General features: G+C 36.4%; 2 long non-coding RNA genes across 3 annotated transcripts; both read right to left on the bottom strand.

Moving 5' to 3' along the window:
• Positions 1 to 3,034: 3,034 nt before the first annotated feature.
• LOC127862455 (uncharacterized) lies at positions 3,035 to 16,532 on the bottom strand. Its single transcript, XR_008040627.1, has 2 exons — positions 16,494 to 16,532; positions 3,035 to 5,453 (listed from the first exon to the last, which is right to left on the bottom strand). It is a non-coding gene; the product is annotated as an uncharacterized LOC127862455 (long non-coding RNA).
• Positions 9,419 to 16,293, bottom strand: LOC127862456 (uncharacterized). Of its 2 annotated transcripts, none has more exons than XR_008040629.1 (2): positions 15,592 to 16,293; positions 9,419 to 9,668 (listed from the first exon to the last, which is right to left on the bottom strand). It is a non-coding gene; the product is annotated as an uncharacterized LOC127862456 (long non-coding RNA). The 2 variants fall into 2 exon arrangements; XR_008040630.1 differs by lacking the exon at positions 15,592 to 16,293 and adding an exon at positions 12,081 to 13,727.
• Positions 16,533 to 17,070: the final 538 nt, after the last annotated feature.

The raw sequence follows: 17,070 nt of genomic DNA, 5'->3' as shown, positions 1-17,070 counted from the left end.
CGCGATCACTGAGAGAACTTAACACTGAGAGAACAAAGAAAACTTATACGCGACCACTGAGAGAACTAAACAATAAGAGAACATAATGAACTTATACACGATTATTGAGAGAAATGAGGTTACAACTTAGTTAGAACTTAACACGCGATCACAGAGACAAATTAACACGCGGTCAATGAGAGAACTTAACACTGAGAGAACTAAGCTTCCTTTTACGCGATAACTGAGAGAACTTATGACGCGATCATTGAGAAAACTAAACACTGAGAGAACTTAGATAACTTATACGCGATCACTGAGAGAACTTAACACTGAGAAACAAAGAAAACTTATACGCAACCACTGAGAGAACTGAACAATGAGAAAACATAATGAACTTATACACGATTATTGAGAGAAATTAGGTTACAACTTAGTTAAAACTTAACACGCGATCACAAAGAAAAATTAACACGCGGTCAATGAAAAACCTAACACTAAGACAACTTAACTTACTTATACGCGATAATGGGGGAACTTATGACGCGATCATTGAGAGAACTAAACACTGAAAGAACTTAGAGAACTTATACGCGATCACTGAGAGAACTTAACACTGAGAGAATAAAGAAAACTTATATGCGACCACTGAGAGAACAGAACAATAAGAGAACATAATGAACTTATACACGATTATTGAGAGAAATTAGGTTACAACTTAGTTGGAACTTAACACGCGATCACAGAGACAAATTAACACGCGGTCAATGAGAGAACTTAACATTGAGAGAACTTCGCTTACTTATACGCGATAACTGAGAGAACTTAAGACACGATCATTGAGAGAATTAAACACTGAGAGAACTTAGAGAACTTATACGCGATCACTGAGAGAACTAAACACTGAGAAAACAAAGAAAACTTATACGCGACCACTGAGAGAACTGAACAATCAGAGAACATAATGAACTTATACGCGATTATTGAGAGAAATTAGGTTACAACTTAGTTAGAATTTAACACGCGATCACAGAGACAAATTAACACGCTGTCAATAAGAGAACTTAACACTGAGAGAACTTAGCTTACTTATACGCGATTACTGAGAGAACTTAAGACGCGATCATTGAGAGAACTAAACACTGAGAGAACTTAGAGAACTTATACGCGATCACTGAGAGAACTTAACACTGAGAGAATAAAGAAAACTTATACGCGACCACTGAGAGAACTGAACAATAAGAGAACATAATGAACTTACACGTGATTATTGAGAGAAATTAGGTTACAACTTAGTTAGAATTTAACACGCGATCACAGAGACAAATAAACACGCGGTCAATGAGAGAACTTAACACTGAGTGAACTTAGCTTACTTATACGCGATAACTGAGAGAACTTAAGACGCGATCATTGACAGAACTTAACACTGAGAGAACTTTGAGAACTTATGTGCGATAACTGAGAGAACTTAACACTGAGAGAACAAAGAAAACTTATACGCGATAACTGAGAGAACTCAAGACGCGATTATTGAGAGAATTAAACACTGAGAGAACTTAGAGAACTTATACGCGATCACTGAGAGAACTTAACACTGAGAGAACAAAGAAAACTTATACGCGACCACTGAGAGAACTAAACAATAAGAGAAAATAATGAACTTATACACGATTATTGAGAGAAATGAGGTTACAACTTAGTTAGAACTTAACACGCGATCACAGAGACAAATTAACACGCGGTCAATGAGAGAACTTAACACTGAGAGAACTAAGCTTACTTATACGCGATAACTGAGAGAACTTATGACGCGATCATTGAGAAAACTAAACACTAAGAGAACTTAGACTTATACGCGATCACTGAGAGAACTTAACACTGAGAAACAAAGAAAACTTATACGCAACCACTGAGAGAACTGAACAATGAGAAAACATAATGAACTTAAACACGATTATTGAGAGAAATTAGGTTACAACTTAGTTAAAACTTAACACGCGATCACAAAGAAAAATTAACACGCGGTCAATGAAAAACCTAACACTAAGACAACTTAACTTACTTATACGCGATAATGGGGGAACTTATGACGCGATCATTGAGAGAACTAAACACTGAAAGAACTTAGAGAACTTATACGCGATCACTGAGAGAACTTAACACTGAGAGAATAAAGAAAACTTATATGCGACCACTGAGAGAACAGAACAATAAGAGAACATAATGAACTGATACACGATTATTGAGAGAAATTAGGTTACAACTTAGTTGGAACTTAACACGCGATCACAGAGACAAATTAACACGCGGTCAATGAGAGAACTTAACATTGAGAGAACTTCGCTTACTTATACGCGATAACTGAGAGAACTTAAGACACGATCATTGAGAGAATTAAACACTGAGAGAACTTAGAGAACTTATACGCGATCACTGAGAGAACTAAACACTGAGAAAACAAAGAAAACTTATACGCGACCACTGAGAGAACTGAACAATCAGAGAACATAATGAACTTATACGCGATTATTGAGAGAAATTAGGTTACAACTTAGTTAGAATTAAACACGCGATCACAGAGACAAATTAACACGCTGTCAATAAGAGAACTTAACACTGAGAGAACTTAGCTTACTTATACGCGATTACTGAGAGAACTTAAGACGCGATCATTGAGAGAACTAAACACTGAGAGAACTTAGAGAACTTATACGCGATCACTGAGAGAACTTAACACTGAGAGAATAAAGAAAACTTATACGCAACCACTGAGAGAACTGAACAATAAGAGAACATAATGAACTTACACGTGATTATTGAGAGAAATTAGGTTACAACTTAGTAAGAATTTAACACGCGATCACAGAGACAAATTAACACGCGGTCAATAAGAGAACTTAACACTGAGAAAACTTAGCTTACTTATACGCGATAACTGAGAGAACTTAAGACGCAATCATTGACAGAACTTAACACTGAGAGAACTTTGAGAACTTATACGCGATAACTGAGAGAACTTAACACTGAGAGAACAAAGAAAACTTATACGAGATAACTGAGAGAACTTAAGACGCGATCATTGAGAGAATTAAACACTGAGAGAACTTAGAGAACTTATACGCGATCACTGAGAGAACTAAACACTGAGAGAACAAAGAAAACTTATACGCGACCACTGAGAGAACTGAACAATGAGAGAACATAATGAACTTATACGCGATTATTGAGAGAAATTAGGTTACAACTTAGTTAGAATTTAACACGCGATCACAGAGACAAATTAACACGCGGTCAATGAGAGAACTTAACACTGAGAGAACTTAGCTTACTTATACGCGATAACTGAGAGAACTTAAGACGCGATAATTGACAGAACTTAACACTGAGAGAACTTTGAGAACTTATAGGCGATAACTGAGAGAACTTAACACTGAGAGAACAAAGAAAACTAATACGCGATAACTGAGAGAACTTAAGACGCGATCATTGAGAGAATTAAACACTGAGAGAACTTATACGCGATCACTGAGAGAACTTAACACTGAGAGAACAAAGAAAACTTATACGCGATAACTGAGAGAACTTAAGACGCGATCATTGAGAGAATTCAACACTGAGAGAACTTAGAGAACTTATACGCGATCACTGAGAGAACTAAACACTGAGAGAACAAAGAAAACTTATATGCGACCACTGAGAGAACTGAACAATGAGAGAACATAATGAACTTATACGCGATTATTGAGAGAAATTATGTTACAACTTAGTTAGAATTTAACACGCGATCACAGAGACAAATTAACACGCGGTCAATAAGAGAACTTAACACTGATAGAACTTAGCTTACTTATACGCGATAACTGAGAGAACTTACTACGCGATCATTGACAGAACTTAACACTGAGAGAACTTTGAGAACTTATACGCGATAACTGAGAGAACTTAACACTGAGAGAACAAAGAAAACTTATACGCGATAACTGAGAGAACTTAAGACGCGATCATTGAGAGATTTAAACACTGAGAGAACTTAGAGAACTTATACGCGATCACTGAGAGAACTTAACACTGAGAGAACAAAGAAAACTTATACGCAACCACTGAGAGAACTGAACAATAAGAGAACATAATGAACTTATACACGATTATTGAGAGAAATGAGGTTACAACTTAGTTACAACTTAACACGCGATCACAAAGAAAAATTAACACGCGGTCAATGAAAAACCTAACACTAAGAGAACTTAACTTACTTATACGCGATAATGGGGGAACTTATGACGCGATCATTGAGAGAACTAAACACTGAAAGAACTTAGAGAACTTATACGCGATCACTGAGAGAACTTAACGCTGAGAGAATAAAGAAAACTTATACGTGACCACTGAGAGAACAGAACAATAAGAGAACATAATGAACTTATACACGATTATTGAGAGAAATTAGGTTACAACTTAGTTAGAACTTAACACGCGATCACAGAGACAAATTAACACTCGGTCAATGAGAGAACTTAACATTGAGAGAACTTAGCTTACTTATACGCGATAACTGAGAGAACTTAAGACGCGATCATTGAGAGAACTTAACACTGAGAGAACTTAGAGAACTTATACGCTATCACTGAGAGAACTTAACACTGAGAGAACAAAGAAAACTTATACGCGACCACTGAGAGAACTGAACAATGAGAGAACATAATGAACTTATACGCGATTATTGAGAGAAATTAGGTTACAACTTAGTTAGAACTTAACACGCAATCACAGAGACAAATTAACACGCGGTCAATGAGAGAACTTAACACTGAGAGAACAAAGAAAACTTATACGCGACCACTGAGAGAGCTTAACAATGAGAGAACATAGAGAACTTATATGCGATAATTGAGAAAAATTAGGTAATAACTTAATTAGAATTTAACACGCGATCACAGAGACAAATTAACACGCGGTCAATGAGAGAACTTAACACTGAGAGAACTTAGCGCACTTATACGTGATAACTGAGAGAACTTAAGACGCGATCATTGAGAGAACTTAACACTGAGAGAAATTAGAGAACTTGTACGTAATTACTGAGAGAAATTAAAACACGATCATTGAGAGAACTTAACACGCAATCGCAGAGAGAAATTAACACGCTGTCAATTAGAGAACTTAACACTGAGAGAAATTAAAGAACTTATACGCGATAACTGAGAGAAATTAAGACGCGATCATTGAGAGAAAATAACAAACAATCACTGCGAAAACAAACACTGAGAGAACATAGAGAACTTATACGCGATCACTGAGAAAAATTAAAATGCCATCATTGACAGAACTTAACACTGACAGAACAGAAAGAACTTATACGCGATTACTGAGAGAAAATAAGACGCGATCAGTGAGAAAAATTAAAACGCTATTATTGAGAGAACTTAACACTGAGAGAACTTAGAGCACTTATACGCGATAACTGGGAGAACCTAAGACCCCCCAAATACCCCCAAAAAGACCCAAAATACCCATAATACTCTAACCTAACCCTAACCTAACCCTAACCTGCCAAAATTATGAGTATTTGGGTATTTTAAGCGAATTTGGGTGTATTTGGGTGCATTTCAGATTTTTTTGGGTGTTTTGGGGTAAATCATATTGCGCACTTAACACTGAGAGAAAAAAAAGAACATATACGCGATCACTAAGACAAATTAAGACACGAACACTGAGAGAACTTAACACTGAGAGAACATAGAGCACTTATACGCGATATCTGAGAGAACTTATGACATGATCATTGAGAGAACTAAACATTGAGAGAACATAGAGCACTTATACGCGATATCTGAGAGAACTTATGACATGATCATTGAGAGAACTAAACATTGAGAGAACATAATGAACTTATACGCGATTATTGAGAGAAATTAGGTTTCAACTTAGTTAGAATTTAACACGCGATCACAGAGACAAATTAACACGCAGTCAATGAGAGAACTTAACACTGAGGGAACTTAGCTTACTTATACGCGATAACTGAGAGAACTTAAGACACGATCATTGAGAGAATTAAACACTGAGAGAACTTAGAGAACTTATACGCGATCACTGAGAGAACTAAACACTGAGAGAACAAACAAAACTTATACGCGACCACTGAGAGAACTGAACAATGAGAGAACATAATGAACTTATACGCGATTATTAAGAGAAATTAGGTTACAACTTAGTTAGAATTTAACACGCGATCACAGAGACAAATTAACACGCGGTCAATTAGAGAACTTATCACTGAGAGAACTTAGCTTACTTATACGCGATTACTGAGAGAACTTAAGACGCGATCATTGAGAGAACTAAACACTGAGAGAACTTAGAGAACTTATACGCGATCACTGAGAGAACTTAACACTGAGAGAACAAAGAAAACTTATACGCGACCACTGAGAGAACTGAACAATAAGAGAACATAATGAACTTATACACGATTATTGAGAGAAATGAGGTTACAACTTAGTTAGAACTTAACACGCGATCACAGAGACAAATTAACACGCAGTCAATAAGAGAACTTAACACTGAGAGAACTTAGCTTACTTATACGCGATTACTGAGAGAACTTAAGACGCGATCATTGAGAGAACTTAACACTGAGAGAACTTAGAGAACTTATACGCGATCACTGAGAGAACTTAACACTGAGAGAATAAAGAAAACTTATACGCGACCACTGAGAGAATTGAACAATAAGAGAACATAATGAACTTACACGTGATTATTGAGAGAAATTAGGTTACAACTTAGTTAGAATTTAACACGCGATCACAGAGACAAATTAACACGCGGTCAATAAGAGAACTTAACACTGAGAGAACTTAGCTTACTTATACGCGATAACTGAGAGAACTTAAGACGCGATCATTGACAGAACTTAACACTGAGAGAACTTTGAGAACTTATACGCGATAACTGAGAGAACTTAACACTGAGAGAACAAAGAAAACTTATACGAGATAACTGAGAGAACTTAAGACGCGATCATTGAGAGAATTAAACACTGAGAGAACTTAGAGAACTTATACGCGATCACTGAGAGAACTAAACACTGAGAGAACAAAGAAAACTTATACGCGACCACTGAGAGAACTGAACGATGAGAGAACATAATAAACATATACACGATTATTGAGAGAAATTAGGTTACAACTTAGTTAGAATTTAACACGCAATCACAGAGACAAATTAACACGCGGTCAATGAGAGAACTTAACACTGAGAGAACTTAGCTTACTTATACGCGATAACTGAGAGAACTTAAGACGCGATCATTGACAGAACTTAACACTAAGAAAACTTTGAGAACTTATACGCGATAACTGAGAGAACTTAACACTGAGAGAACAAAGAAAACTAATACGGGATAACTGAGAGAACTTAAGACGCGATCATTGAGAGAATTAAACACTGAGAGAACTTAGAGAACTTATACGCGATCACTGAGAGAACTTAACACTGAGAGAACAAAGAAAACTTATACGCGACCACTGAGAGAACTGAACAATAAGAGAACATAATGAACGTAAACACGATTATTGAGAGAAATGAGGTTACAACTTAGTTAGAACTTAACACGCGTTCACAGAGACAAATTAACACACGGTCAATGAGAGAACTTAACACTGAGAGAACTAAGCTTACTTATACGCAATAACTGAGAGAACTTAAGACGCGATCATTGAGAAAACTAAACACTGAGAGAACTTAGATCTTATACGCGATCACTGAGAGAACTTAACACTGACAAACAAAGAAAACTTATACCCAACCACTGAGAGAACTGAACAATGAGAGAACATAGAGAACTTATACGCAATTATTGAGAGAAATTAGGTTACAACTTAGTTAGAACTTAACACGCGATCACAAAGAAAAATTAACTAGCGGTCAATGAAAAACCTAACACTAGAAAACTTAACTTACTTATACGCGATAATGGGGGAACTTATGACGCGATCATTGAGAGAACTAAACACTGAAAGAACTTAGAGAACTTATACGCGATCACTGACAGAACTTAACACTGAGAGAATAAAGAAAACTTATACGTGACCACGGAGAGAACAGAACAATAAGAGAACATAATGAACTTATACACGATTATTGAGAGAAATTAGGTTACAACTTAGTTAGAACTTAACACGCGATCACAGAGACAAATTAACACGCGGTCAATGAGAGAACTTAACATTGAGAGAACTTAGCTTACTTATACGCGATAACTGAGAGAACTTAAGACACGATCATTGAGAGAATTAAACACTGAGAGAACTTAGAGAACTTATACGCGATCACTGAGAGAACTAAACACTGAGAGAACAAAGAAAACTTATACGCGACCACTGAGAGAACTGAACAATGAGAGAACATAATGAACTTATACGCGATTATTGAGAGAAATTAGGTTACAACTTAGTTAGAATTTAACACGCGATCACAGAGACAAATTAACACGCGGTCGATAAGAGAACTTAACACTGAGAGAACTTAGCTTACTTATACGCAATTACTGAGAGAACTTAAGACGCGATCATTGAGAGAACTTAACACTAAGAGAACTTAGAGAACTTATAAGCTATCACTGAGAGAACTTAACACTGAGAGAATATAGAAAACTTATACGCGACCACTGAGAGAACTGAACAATAAGAGAACATAATGAACTTACACGTGATTATTGAGAAAAATTAGGTTACAACTTAGTTAGAATTTAACACGCGATCACAGAGACAAATTAACACGCGGTCAATGAGAGAACTTAACACTGACAGAACTTAGCTTACTTATACGCGATAACTGAGAGAACTTAAGACACGATCATTGAGAGAATTAAACACTGAGAGAACTTAGAGAACTTATACGCGATCACTGAGAGAACTAAACACTGAGAGAACAAAGAAAACTTATATGCGACCACTGAGACAACTGAACAATGAGAGAACATAATGAACTTATACGCGATTATTGAGAGAAATTAGGTTACAACTTAGTTAGAATTTAACACGCGATCACAGAGACAAATTAGCATGCGGTCAATAAGAGAACTTAACACTGAGAGAACTTAGCTTACTTATACACGATTACTGAGAGAACTTAAGACGCGATCATTGAGAGAACTAAACACTGAGAGAACTTAGAGAACTTATACGCGATCACTGAGAGAACTAAACACTGAGAGAACAAAGAAAACTTATACGCGACCACTGAGAGAACTGAACAATGAGAGAACATAATGACTTTATTCGCGATTATTGAGAGAAATTAGGTTACAACTTAGTTAGAATTTAACACGCGATCACAGAGACAAATTAACACGCGGTCAATAAGAGAACTTAACACTGAGAGAACTTAGCTTACTTATACGCGATTACTGAGAGAACTTAAGACGCGATCATTGAGAGAACTAAACACTGAGAGAACTTAGAGAGCTTATACGCGATCACTGAGAGAACTTAACACTGAGAGAATAAAGAAAACTTATACGCAACCACTGAGAGAACTGAACAATAAGAGAACATAATGAACTTACACGTGATTATTGAGAGAAATTAGGTTACAACTTAGTTAGAATTTAACACGCGATCACAGAGACAAATAAACACGCGGTCAATGAGAGAACTTAACACTGAGTGAACTTAGCTTACCTATACACGATAACTGAGAGAACTTAAGACGCGATCATTGACAGAACTTAACACTGAGAGAACTTTGAGAACTTATGCGCGATAACTGAGAGAACTTAACACGGAGAGAACAAAGAAAACTTATACGCGATAACTGAGAGAACTTAAGACGCTATTATTGAGAGAATTAAACACTGAGAGAACTTAGAGAACTTATACGCGATCACTGAGAGAACTTAACACTGAGAGAACAAAGAAAACTTATACGCGACCACTGAGAGAACTAAACAATAAGAGAACATAATGAACTTATACACGATTATTGAGAGAAATGAGGTTACAACTTAGTTAGAACTTAACACGCGATCACAGAGACAAATTAACACGCGGTCAATGAGAGAACTTAACACTGAGAGAACTAAGCTTACTTATACGCGATAACTGAGAGAACTTAAGACGCGATCATTGAGAGAACTTAACACTGAGAGAACTTAGATAACTTATACGCGCTCACTGAGAGAACTTAACACTGAGAAACAAAGAAAACTTATACACAACCACTGAGAGAACTGAACAATGAGAGAACATAATGAACTTATACGCGATTATTGAGAGAAATTAGGTTACAACTTAGTTAGAATTTAACACGCGATCACAGAGACAAATTAACACGCGGTCAATGAGAGAACTTAACACTGAGAGAACTTAGCTTACTTATACGCTATAACTGAGAGAACTTAAGACATGATCATTGAGAGAATTAAACACTGAGAGAACTTAGAGAACTTATACGCGATCACTGAGAGAACTAAACACTGAGAGAACAAAGAAAACTTATATGCGACCACTGAGAGAACTGAACAATGAGAGAACATAATGAACTTATACGCGATTATTGAGAGAAATTAGGTTACAACTTAGTTAGAATTTAACACGCGATCACAGAGACAAATTAACACGCGGTCAATAAGAGAACTTAACACTGAGAGAACTTAGCTTACTTATACGCGATAACTGAGAGAACTTACTACGCGATCATTGACAGAACTTAACACTGAGAGAACTTTGAGAACTTATACGCGATAACTGAGAGAACTTAACACTGAGAGAACAAAGAAAACTTATACGCGATAACTGAGAGAACTGAACAATGAGAGAACATAATGAACTTATACGCGATTATTGAGAGAAATTAGGTTACAACTTAGTTAGAACTTAACACGCGATCACAAAGAAAAATTAACTAGCGGTCAATGAAAAACCTAACACTTAGAAAACTTAACTTACTTATACGCGATAATGGGGGAACTTATAACGCGATCATTGAGAGAACTAAACACTGAAAGAACTTAGAGAACTTATACGCGATCACTTAGAGAACTTAACACTGAGAGAATAAAGAAAACTTATACGTGACCACGGAGAGAACAGAACAATAAGAGAACATAATGAACTTATACACGATTATTGAGAGAAATTAGGTTACAACTTAGTTAGAACTTAACACGCGATCACAGAGACAAATTAACACGCGGTCAATGAGAGAACTTAACATTGAGAGAACTTAGCTTACTTATACGCGATAACTGAGAGAACTTAAGACACGATCATTGAGAGAATTAAACACTGAGAGAACTTAGAGAACTTATACGCGATCACTGAGAGAACTAAACACTGAGAGAACAAAGAAAACTTATACGCGACCACTGAGAGAACTGAACTATGAGAGAACATAATGAACTTATACGCGATTATTGAGAGAAATTAGGTTACAACTTAGTTAGAATTTAACACGCGATCACAGAGACAAATTAACACGCGGTCAATGAGAGAACTTAACACTGAGAGAACTTAGCTTACTTATACGCTATAACTGAGAGAACTTAAGACATGATCATTGAGAGAATTAAACACTGAGAGAACTTAGAGAACTTATACGCGATCACTGAGAGAACTAAACACTGAGAGAACAAAGAAAACTTATACGCGACCACTGAAAGAACTAAACAATAAGAGAACATAATGAACTTATACACGATTATTGAGAGAAATGAGGTTACAACTTAGTTAGAACTTAACACGCGATCACAGAGACAAATTAACACGTGGTCAATGAGAGAACTTAACACTGAGAGAACTAAGCTTACTTATACGCGATAACTGAGAGAACATAAGACGCGATCATTGAGAGAACTAAACACTGAGAGAACTTAGATAACTTATACGCGCTCACTGAGAGAACTTAACACTGAGAAACAAAGAAAACTTATACGCAACCACTGAGAGAACTGAACAATGAGAGAACATAATGAACTTATACGCGATTATTGAGAGAAATTAGGTTACAACTTAGTTAGAATTTAACACGCGATCACAGAGACAAATTAACACGCGGTCAATGAGAGAACTTAACACTGAGAGAACTTAGCTTACTTATACGCGATAACTGAGAGAACTTAAGACATGATCATTGAGAGAATTAAACACTGAGAGAACTTAGAGAACTTATACGCGATCACTGAGAGAACTAAACACTGAGAGAACAAAGAAAACTTATATGCGACCACTGAGAGAACTGAACAATGAGAGAACATAATGAACTTATACGCGATTATTGAGAGAAATTAGGTTACAACTTAGTTAGAATTTAACACGCGATCACAGAGACAAATTAACACGCGGTCAATAAGAGAACTTAACACTGAGAGAACTTAGCTTACTTATACGCGATAACTGAGAGAACTTACTACGCGATCATTGACAGAACTTAACACTGAGAGAACTTTGAGAACTTATACGCGATAACTGAGAGAACTTAACACTGAGAGAACAAAGAAAACTTATACGCGATAACTGAGAGAACTTAAGACGCGATCATTGAGAGATTTAAACACTGAGAGAACTTAGAGAACTTATACGCGATCACTGAGAGAACTTAACACTGAGAGAACAAAGAAAACTTATACGCGACCACTGAGAGAACTGAACAATAAGAGAACATAATGAACTTATACACGATTATTGAGAGAAATGAGGTTACAACTTAGTTACAACTTAACACGCGATCACAAAGAAAAATTAACACGCGGTCAATGAAAAACCTAACACTAAGAGAACTTAACTTACTTATACGCGATAATGGGGGAACTTATGACGCGATCATTGAGAGAACTAAACACTGAAAGAACTTAGAGAACTTATACGCGCTCACTGAGAGAACTAAACGCTGAGAGAATAAAGAAAACTTATACGTGACCACTGAGAGAACAGAACAATAAGAGAACATAATGAACTTATACACGATTATTGAGAGAAATTAGGTTACAACTTAGTTAGAACTTAACACGCGATCACAGAGACAAATTAACACGCGGTCAATGAGAGAACTTAACATTGAGAGAACTTAGCTTACTTATACGCGATAACTGAGAGAACTTAAGACGCGATCATTGAGAGAACTTAACACTGAGAGAACTTAGAGAACTTATACGCTATCACTGAGAGAACTTAACACTGAGAGAACAAAGAAAACTTATACGCCACCACTGAGAAAACTGAACAATGAGAGAACATAATGAACTTATACGCGATTATTAAGAGAAATTAGGTTACAACTTAGTTAGAACTTAACACGCAATCACAGAGACAAATTAACACGCGGTCAATGAGAGAACTTAACACTGAGAGAACAAAGAAAACTTATACGCGACCACTGAGAGAGCTTAACAATGAGAGAACATAGAGAACTTATATGCGATAATTGAGAAAAATTAGGTAATAACTTAATTAGAATTTAACACGCGATCACAGAGACAAATTAACACGCGGTCAATGAGAGAACTTAACACTGAGAGAACTTAGCGCACTTATACGTGATAACTGAGAGAACTTAAGACGCGATCATTGAGAGAACTTAACACTGAGAGAAATTAGAGAACTTGTACGTAATTACTGAGAGAAATTAAAACACGATCATTGAGAGAACTTAACACGCAATCGCAGAGAGAAATTAACACGCTGTCAATTAGAGAACTTAACACTGAGAGAAATTAAAGAACTTATACGCGATAACTGAGAGAAATTAAGACGCCGATCATTGAGAGAAAATAACAAACAATCACTGCGAAAACAAACACTGAGAGAACATAGAGAACTTATACGCGATCACTGAGAAAAATTAAAATGCCATCATTGACAGAACTTAACACTGACAGAACAGAAAGAACTTATACGCGATTACTGAGAGAAAATAAGACGCGATCAGTGAGAAAAATTAAAACGCTATTATTGAGAGAACTTAACACTGAGAGAACTTAGAGCACTTATACGCGATAACTGGGAGAACCTAAGACTCCCCAAATACCCCCAAAAAGACCCAAAATACCCATCATACTCTAACCTAACCCTAACCTAACCCTAACCTGCCAAAATTATGAGTATTTGGGTATTTTAAGCGAATTTGGGTGTATTTGGGTGCATTTCAGATTTTTTTGGGTGTTTTGGGGTAAATCATATTGCGCACTTAACACTGAGAGAAAAAAAAGAACATATACGCGATCACTAAGAGAAATTAAGACACGAACACTGAGAGAACTTAACACTGAGAGAACATAGAGCACTTATACGCGATATCTGAGAGAACTTATGACATGATCATTGAGAGAACTAAACATTGAGAGAACATAATGAACTTATACGCGATTATTGAGAGAAATTAGGTTTCAACTTAGTTAGAATTTAACACGCGATCACAGAGACAAATTAACACGCAGTCAATGAGAGAACTTAACACTGAGGGAACTTAGCTTACTTATACGCGATAACTGAGAGAACTTAAGACACGATCATTGAGAGAATTAAACACTGAGAGTACGCGATCACTGAGAGAACTAAACACTGAGAGAACAAAGAAAACTTATACGCGACCACTGAGAGAACTGAACAATGAGAGAACATAATGAACTTATACGCGATTATTGAGAGAACCTAAGACGCGATCATTGAGAGAACTAAACACTGAGAGAACTTAGAGAACTTATACGCCATCACTGAGAGAACTTAACACTGAGAGAACAAAGAAAACTTATACGCGACCACTGAGAGAACTGAACAATAAGAGAACATAATGAACTTACACACGATTATTGAGAGAAATGAGGTTACAACTTAGTTAGAACTTAACACGCGATCACAGAGACAAATTAACACGCGGTCAATAAGAGAACTTAACACTGAGAGAACTTAGCTTACTTATACGCGATTACTGAGAGAACTTAAGACGCGATCATTGAGAGAACTAAACACTGAGAGAACTTAGAGAACTTATACGCGATCACTGAGAGAACTTAACACTGAGAGAATAAAGAAAACTTATACGCGACCACTGAGAGAATTGAACAATAAGAGAACATAATGAACTTACACGTGATTATTGAGAGAAATTAGGTTACAACTTAGTTAGAATTTAACACGCGATCACAAAGACAAATTAACACGCGGTCAATAAGAGAACTTAACACTGAGAGAACTTAGCTTACTTATACGCGATAACTGAGAGAACTTAAGACGCGATCATTGACAGAACTTAACACTGAGAGAACTTTGAGAACTTATACGCGATAACTGAGAGAACTTAACACTGAGAGAACAAAGAAAACTTATACGAGATAACTGAGAGAACTTAAGACGCGATCATTGAGAGAATTAAACACTGAGAGAACTTAGAGAACTTATACGCGATCACTGAGAGAACTAAACACTGAGAGAACAAAGAAAACTTATACGCGACCACTGAGAGAACTGAACAATGAGAGATCATAATGAACTTATACGCGATTATTGAGAGAAATTAGGTTACAACTTAGTTAGAATTTAACATGCAATCACAGAGACAAATTAACACGCAGTCAATGAGAGAACTTAACACTGAGAGAACTTAGCTTACTTATACGCGATAACTGAGAGAACTTAAGACGCGATCATTGACAGAACTTAACACTGAGAGAACTTTGAGAACTTATACGCGATAACTGAGAGAACTTAACACTGAGAGAACAAAGAAAACAAATATGCGATAACTGAGAGAACTTAAGACGCGATCATTGAGAGAATTAAACACTGAGAGAACTTAGAGAACTTATACGCGATCACTGAGAGAACTTAACACTGAGAGAACAAAGAAAACTTATACGCGACCACTGAGAGAACTGAACAATAAGAGAACATAATGAACTTATACACGATTATTGAGAGAAATGAGGTTACAACTTAGTTAGAACTTAACACGCGATCACAGAGACAAATTAACACGCGGTCAATGAGAGAACTTAACACTGAGAGAACTAAGCTTACTTATACGCGATAACTGAGAGAACTTAAGACGCGATCATTGAGAGAACTAAACACTGAGAGAACTTAGATCTTATACGCGATCACTGAGAGAACTTAACACTGAGAAACAAAGAAAACTTATACGCGACCACTGAGAGAACTGAACAATGAGAGAACATAATGAACTTATACGCGATTATTGAGAGAAATTAGGTTACAACTTAGTTAGAACTTAACACGCGATCACAAAGAAAAATTAACTAGCGGTCAATGAAAAACCTAACACTAGAAAACTTAACTTACTTAAACGCGATAATGGGGGAACTTATACGCGATCACTGAGAAAAATTAAAATGCCATCATTGACAGAACTTAACACTGACAGAACAGAAAGAACTTATACGCGATTACTTAGAGAAAATAAGACGCGATCAGTGAGAAAAATTAAAACGCTATTATTGAGAGAACTTAACACTGAGAGAACTTAGAGCACTTATACGCGATAACTGGGAGAACCTAAGACTCCCCAAATACCCCCAAAAAGACCCAAAATACCCATAATACTCTAACCTAACCCTAACCTAACCCTAACCTGCCAAAATTATGAGTATTTGGGTATTTGAGGCGAATTTGGGTGTATTTGGGTGCATTTCAGATTTTTTTGGGTGTTTTGGGGTAAATCATATTGCGCACTTAACACTGAGAGAAAAAAAAGAACATATACGCGATCACTAAGAGAAATTAAGACACGAACACTGAGAGAACTTAACACTGAGAGAACATAGAGCACTTATACGCGATATCTGAGAGAACTTATGACATGATCATTGAGAGAACTAAACATTGAGAGAACATAATGAACTTATACGCGATTATTGAGAGAAATTAGGTTTCAACTTAGTTAGAATTTAACACGCAATCACAGAGACAAATTAACACGCAGTCAATGAGAGAACTTAACACTGAGGGAACTTAGCTTACTTATACGCGATAACTGAGAGAACTTAAGACACGATCATTGAGAGAATTAAACACTGAGAGTACGCGATCACTGAGAGAACTAAACACTGAGAGAACAAAGAAAACTTATACG

Source organism: Dreissena polymorpha, chromosome 16 (assembly GCF_020536995.1).
Source record: "Dreissena polymorpha isolate Duluth1 chromosome 16, UMN_Dpol_1.0, whole genome shotgun sequence".
Lineage (NCBI taxonomy): Eukaryota > Metazoa > Mollusca > Bivalvia > Myida > Dreissenidae > Dreissena > Dreissena polymorpha.
The sequence above is the reverse complement of the archived record's forward strand: the minus strand, read 5'-3'. Positions and strand labels throughout refer to the sequence as shown.